This window comes from Sciurus vulgaris (assembly GCF_902686455.1).
Source record: "Sciurus vulgaris genome assembly, chromosome: 17".
NCBI lineage: Eukaryota > Metazoa > Chordata > Mammalia > Rodentia > Sciuridae > Sciurus > Sciurus vulgaris.
The window spans coordinates 68,347,028-68,354,555 of NC_136478.1; positions in this window are offsets into that span (position 1 = coordinate 68,347,028).

Consider the following 7,528-nt stretch of genomic DNA (forward strand, 5'->3'; position numbering starts at 1 on the left):
TAGGCTAGCGATGACTTATAGGCATAACCAGGTCATTTTTAAGAAGTGGGAATAGAAGGTGTTTGTGAAATATAAACAAAAAAGAAGCCAATAAAGTCATACATTGTTGGTGGGACTGCAAGTGGGTGCAACCACTTTGGACAGCAGATTTGTGAAAAACACTTGAAATGGAATGACCATTTGAGCCAGTAATCCCACTCCTCAGTTACAGTCAAAGGATTTATAATGAGCACGCTACAGAGGTGCAGGGACACCAGTTTATAGCAGTGTAATTCACAGTTGAAGTGTTGCTTATTTATTGTGAATCTGAATTTCTCCTCCAAAAGGCCTCAGTGCTCCAAGAGGAGGGAGATGAGTGGCTGTAGCTCAGTGAAAATATTAAGAAGACTCAAGCTTATCTGTGGGCTGGGAAAGATGGTGGGTTGAGACAGACATTATTACCCCATGTACATGTATGATTGCATGACTGGTGTGATGCTGCATCAGATACAACCAGAGAAATGAAAAGCTGTGCTCCATTTGTATATAATGAGTGAAAATGCATTCTGCTCTCTTGTATACCCAATTAGAATAAGTAATACCAATTATTTATTGTTATTACTGTAATTATAATATATAACACAGGCTGGAAAGCATTCTATGGCACTATTTTTGGCATGTCACAAAAGGAAGTGTCTACATGATTTCAGCAAATGCCAGAGAGCAGTTTCTTATTGAGTACTTGAATCACAACAGTCAAATCCCCATGCACATCCTTGTCATTCCTCATTATAAGAAAGTGGGAAAAGGCTAATCTGGAAATCATTATTATTCCACGCTGTGTACCTGCAGTACCAGCAGGACCCTGCACATTTAAGAATGCCTGAACAAGGATTTGCTTGGCACAGAGGCCCAATATTCCTCTAAGGGGTATCTAAGGGGTATCAGTGACAGAGCTCATGGTTACTTCTAAGGTTTTTGGGTCCATCCTAAACACTTCTTCTGTATGTCTAACCTCAGAGATGCCTGTTAGTGCTGCTTACGATCAACAGGCAGCACACTTTCATGCCCTGGTTGTGGAGGAGAGCAATGATTAGACATTCCTCATTCCATCGTGTTCATTTAAGGAAGATAAATTTCTTTGTGCTTTTTGAAAATACGTGGACCCATGGACCCTTGTAAGAAAAATACAATGATGGGGATTTTACCACCCAGACTGAGGATTTACAGACATAATAGGGAAAGAAATATTCCAAAAAGCAGAAATCTGGGTTTCTCCCTACAAAAAAAAAGTGAGCAAATTTCTTCAGGGACCTTCAGTGCCAGAAGAGCAGGAAGATGAGTGGCCCATGGTCAACTGGTGCATTAAGGAGAGTAGGGACCTAAGGAGAAGCTGCCCAAGGGATGGGGATTTTTGCAGGTCCCTCTCTTCCTGATAACTGGTCCAGCTCTCCTGTGTCTCCTCTATACCTTGCAAAATATCATGACAAGCCTTTGCTCCCATACCACATAGTCATGCACTGGCTAGTTCTCACAGGACATCAGGACTGCAGCATGCTTGCCATGGAGACACCTGGTCACGTTGTTCTCATAGTAGGGCCTATTCATGTCTTGTCTCTAGTGGGCCAGACCCTGGGTACAGATGTCACTGGATATTTTCAATCAACTCATTGACAACAGAGTTTGGACAGCCACTCTCTGCCATGTGGCACTTGATCATAGCCTGGATCACAGCCCAGGGGTCTAGATCATCACCCTAGTGGGGTCACTGTGGCTGGCTGCAGGGAGTACACCAACTCCAGGATCTAATTACATTCTATTGTCCCCTGCCGGTATGAAGATTGGAGTTGACCCTCTGCAATACATGCGTGTATGCTGGATAGCCCACTTTTGCTGTGCCAGCTGCTGTTAATGGTGGTCTGACATCCTTCTCCAGCTGGGTCATACATGTCCACTGCTGCTATACCAGAGAACACAGGTGTTACATGCTGTCATTATTTGGAAACTCATCTATGGGCATTTGCAGTCCCTACTGGATCCTAGAAGACTCCATGAAAAATGTTGAATAACCCCTTTTGGAACACACCCGAGGAAAGGGGTTACATCAAGCCTCAGGTCTCTTCACTGAAACCCTTGTCTTTCCAAGTGTAGAGGGCAGGTTCCATGTTCACAAGGCTCCACTCCTGATGCCTCCACTTGGTGCCCCAGAGTATATTCCATGTAACCCATCCAGGTGAAGGATTTCTGAGAGAGTCTTTCTTCCTAGTGACAAGCTCCATTGGCAAGGGATGGTTGGGATGACACCATCAGATGTCAGTGTCATTTGTCACAGACGCATTTGCTCTGGGTGTGGTCTGCACTCTCCATAGTCTGGTCTGCCTGGAGATGATGCCACAGGGACAGAGAATGGATCTGGTTCATGGTCTCAGCCTCTCCCTAGAGGGGAAGTGATTTGGAAGGAGGGGAAATGCAAAATTAGCAAGAATTGGGTTCAAGAACTCCGGCAAGCCTGGAGTCCAGTGAGACACACAAATGTTCAGTAAGTGACTTATAGGTCACAACTCAATATTTCCTGAACCTTCCACATGAGACCCTGACAGCCTCCAGGGATCATGCAAAAGCAAACAACTTATCCTGAACTCTTCAACACTTACTTTGAAGTTACTTACAAAGAAATCAAAATTGCCTTAGTAATTTGCAAGTGGGAAAAATTTTTCAGCAAAATCCTGGACTCCCTAGGCCTACACTGTCATTGCCTATGGGTGAAATGACAACTGCTTCCCTGAGAGAAAATGAGGCCACAGGATCATGGACCTTTATCTCAGGGTGCGGCTGCTTCCCTCCTTCCATGATGGCTGTCATGACCTCACAGTGAACCCAGAACCTTGCAGACAAAAAGCACAGTCCATATTATCTATTTCTGTCACAGAGGAGGAAAGTGTAAAAGGGAAGTTTGAGGATATGCTCACTTGTGGAAAAGGATTCAGGGTAGAAATATATCTAGTGCCAGTGTAGACAAGGGTCACTTGTTATGACCTGATTTAGTAAAGAAGTCATGTCCCTGACCTGATGCTATGTCCTCCTGGCTCCCAGGGTTATTTGATAAAATAATCACTGAGGACGTTCATAGTGAATGATCTCCTTGAAAGTGAGTCCTGACATGGAAGGGGCTTAAGGACTATAGTTGGCAACAAATCTGCCCTTCACATTACTTTAGAAAATCATATAATAAATTTTGAGCTTTTATGATAGCTGTGTGTGTATAATGATTTCATGGCTGTAATAAACATGAAGAAGGATCTGTAAGGATCACCTCCTATGAGTAGAAACCAAGACCTGGGACTGTTTCCAGAATAAAAGATATTCTTTTCAAATTCTACATTACAATCCACCTAGTACAGACAGGAATCACATCTCCTCTGAATTCATGTGCTGTGTTAGCTTGGTGAGACTGCTCTCCATGCTGGACACAAAAAAGAAGGTAAGACTATAATGATGAGAACTGGACAGTGGTTCTTGGGACCAAATGAATCTTCAGTATTTCCTCTGGTTTAATAGTATTCCTACATTAACACCAAATTCATGACATTTTCTTTTTTATGTCATTCCATTCAGCATGGAATTCACATGCTCCAACATCTACTGACATTTCTCTTGGATTGAAATGTCCTCCACAGCAAGCACAAGGCCCTAAGATTGATCTCCAATATCACAAAAGAAAAAAAGAAAGAAAAGAAGAAAAAAAAGAGAAAGATCCTCCACAAATCCTGGTTCATTACTGACAGTTTCACAATTGTAGCTGTCAGTGTACAGAAGTTTTTAGCCTGAATTCATTCAGGACTTCATTTTCTCCTAACCTACTATATCAGATATTGATAATTCACATTTCCTAGTTAAGGACAAAGTAATATTTTTGAACAATTTCATTATAGACTTCAGTATATTTTTATTTCAGCAAAGACAATGAATGGATATTTCTGCTGTGGAACTCTGTAGGGAATTTTCTTCCATTCATTTATTTTAAATAATAAATGCACAGCATTTTGTAACATCTGTTTTCCTTCCTTATGAACAGTTTTTCCTCCTCACTTTTTTTAATATTTGAATTAGCATATTATAGTTACACAAGATACAGGGGTTCATGTAGACAAAATCATGCAAGCATGGTATATCATTTACTCCAATTCAGTCCATACTACTTTTGTTTCCCTAAACTTCTTCCTTCCCCTGTTCACTTGGGGAACTGAACCTCAGGTCAGTCAGCTTTCTTTAAATTTAATATGAACACAGGGTAATATCTAGAGATTTCATGAACATTTATCAGATTGGCATTGCTGGCACAGAGGTTCACATCTGATCCAGTAAGTGGATTGGCCTCTTCATGATATCCCATAATTCTTGTAGACTCTGTTCATGATTTCTTACCATCTTCTCTGTTTGGTCAATATTTTTTTCCAGATTAAATGTTTTGTCTTCAATGTCTGAGGTTCCACCTTCCAGGTATTCTATCCTATTGGTTATGCTTTCTATGGAGTTTTTAGCTTGGTTCTTTGTTTCCTTCATTTGAAGGATTCCCTTTTTTTTTTTCTGTATCTCTCTTTATTGAAATGATCTTTTGCTTCCCATATTTGCTCTTTTAACTGTTGATTGGTGTGATCATTTTTTGCCTGCATTTGCTCTTTCATCTCATCCTTCAATGCCTGCATTTGGTCTTTCATCTCCTCGTTTGCTTCCCTGAATGTTGTAATTATGAACATTCTGATCTTCCTTTATGACATTTCTTCTGCTGTGCTGTCACTGAGTTTTATTGATATAGTATCTAGGTTTGTTTGGGACATTTTCTTTCTTATTTTCTTATATTGGTCAGATCAGTGAGAGTCTGATATATTGTAGATTTTCTCTATTGGCTTATAGTGTCCCTGTAGATTTCCAGTGTATCACCTCTCAGCCTTCAGTAGCCTGAAATCTTGGAGGAACTTGATAATGCAATGCTTCTGAAGAAAGCTGCCCTTAGCCTTGTACTGTTCCAGAGCTCGGGGCTGGTTCTGTGAAAATCCTCTCACTGGGTGGGCCTGGTAGGAGAAGCTTGCTGTAGACAGGGCCTACTGCTGCTGGAGGTAGCCGTGCTGCTTGGGGAAAGCCTCTCAGTGTCCTGCCTTGGTCCCAGAAGCTATCTACAGGCCGGGACCCGCTGCTGGGTTCAGGGCTTGGGGTTGGTTCTGTGCAGAAAAGCTCTCATTAGGTGGGCCTGCTCCAAGAAGCTGGCTGTGGACCCTGCTTTCTGTTAGAGGGAGCAGGGAATCTTGGGGAAGTCTCTTGCTGCCCTCCCCTGCTCTGAGAACCTGCCTACTCTCCGGTCCTGCTGCCCAGGCCAAGCTTCACCCAGTGGGAGAGACTCACACCTCCACTCTATGTTGGTCTGAGTCTCTCAATACTTCCCCTTCTTGAATCCTGAGTTCTGGAAAGATGGGAGATGCAGTCATCCTCTAGTCCACCATCTTGGATCCCTGCCAAGGCTTTGCTATTAAAGTCTATGTCTTATTCTATGGAAAAGTCTGAGTTGAGTATGAAGGATATTCTAATAGGGTAAACCCCTCAGGTATTATTGATTTCCAGGGAAACATCAACATTAAGTGACTGTGGAAGTGGTAAATGCTGGATTTTCAAGGTGTGAAACTAAATCAGGCGAGTAGGTGGGTTATGTGTGGAATGAAAAGACTTCACAACAAATAATTTTTATGTGGTGAATGCTGATGAAATAAACAGATTCGCAGGGACAAGTAGAGAGGTGGAACTTGCCCTGTGCTTCCTGGGAAAATCATCACTCTGGAACCTGCCTTGTTTTGTCCTGAGAGGCTTAGGACTCAGCTTCCTCCTGTGGATTGCCTCAGAAATTTACTATGTGAACAGTGACACTTAAGAGGCATTTACTGACAAGAGACAGGGCAAATGTTTACCAGTGGAGTGTTGACGGGAGGTACAGTGCATGGCTTAGGCAGCAAAAGGGAACTTAGATATCCCCACACAAGGGGAGATTCAGTGGAGATGAGCAGGCCCCAGTGATTCACAACATAGGGTGATGGAAATTCAGACACAGGGAGGCCAACTGACTCTGTAAACCAGTAATAGGGACAGTATCCTGGCAATCTACATTTGTCAGGGGTCCACTTCTGCACCACAGATTGCCTACAGAGAGCCTGTAATCTCAGGTCTCATGCTTGTACCCAGACACCAGGCTCTGTGCCACTTCAAAAACATGTTCTGGTGAGAGTAAGGGCACAGCATCCCACTGTGTCAGATAAGCATCCCTGAGACTTGCACCCTGTTCAGTGCACCTAGGAAAGACCCTCAGCAGACACAGCACAGCTTCCTGCCAGCATGCAGCCTCAGGCCCCTGGGCTAATCAACAAGAACTGACAGGTAAGGAATCCACAGCAACCAGGAAGTAGCTCCTCTGCCCAGCAGCTCTAGGAGGCTCCACGGTGACAGGCATCTTCTAAAGACCCCCAACCCTGGTGAAATCCAATCCTGGAAGACTCAATAAGTGTTTACACCACCTTGGCTTTGAACACTGTGAATAGGCCTAATGTCAAGTTCATCATTCAAATGTCACTCTTCATTTTTATTTGGTCATTGTTGCCTCCAAATTTGGCATTGTGCTATCGATACACTGATTATATTTTTTTCCAATGTCTTAAAGCATTACTTGGAATTATTCTGTTTTCTGAGATCAGGTTTACACTTTCTCCTCTTAGGCCCTCTTTTCCTCATATATTACCTACTCCTGCCTCAGATCCACACAAGTCATCTTTCTCTTCCTTTAACCTTTGTTTGTGTTATTCTTTTCTAGGTTCACTGTTCTTTATCCTTCTTTTTTTTAGTTGTATTTCCACTCCCCAATTTTCTCTCCCCATTTTTCTGTTCCTATAAAATATACTAGCAATTTTTTATCTTTAATATCTAATTTCTCATCCTGTTCCTGAACAATTTCATACCTGGTTAGAGGAACAGTGGAAAACAGTATCATAACATTTTGTATTTCTAAGGTTTATTAGTACCTGGTTTTATTTTACAAGACTGTAGAAAATAACAATTAATGTTTGTTTTCTCAAAGTGATGCTGACAGAGAAGCAGAGGCGATATTAACACAGACACTTCAGAAACCCAAAGGATCACTAGAAGCAAAATTGAAAACTTACATTCCAATAATCCATGAAATCTTGAAGATGTTGACAGATTGCTAGACATGTGTGACCTACATAAATTGAGCCATGAGGATATAGAAAACTTAGACCAATGCAATGAGATTGAAGCACAAATTGAAAGCTTTTCAAGAAACAGGAGCCCAGGGCCAGATTGATTCTCAGTTGAGTTCTACCAGACCTTTAATGATCTAAGTCCATTTCCTCAAATTATTCCTTGAAATAGAAAGAGAGGGAACACTGCCAAACTCATCATATGAATCCAGTATCATGCTGATACTAAAATCAGACAAAGATACATCAAAGAAAGAAAAACTCAGATAAATATCCCTGATTAATATATATGT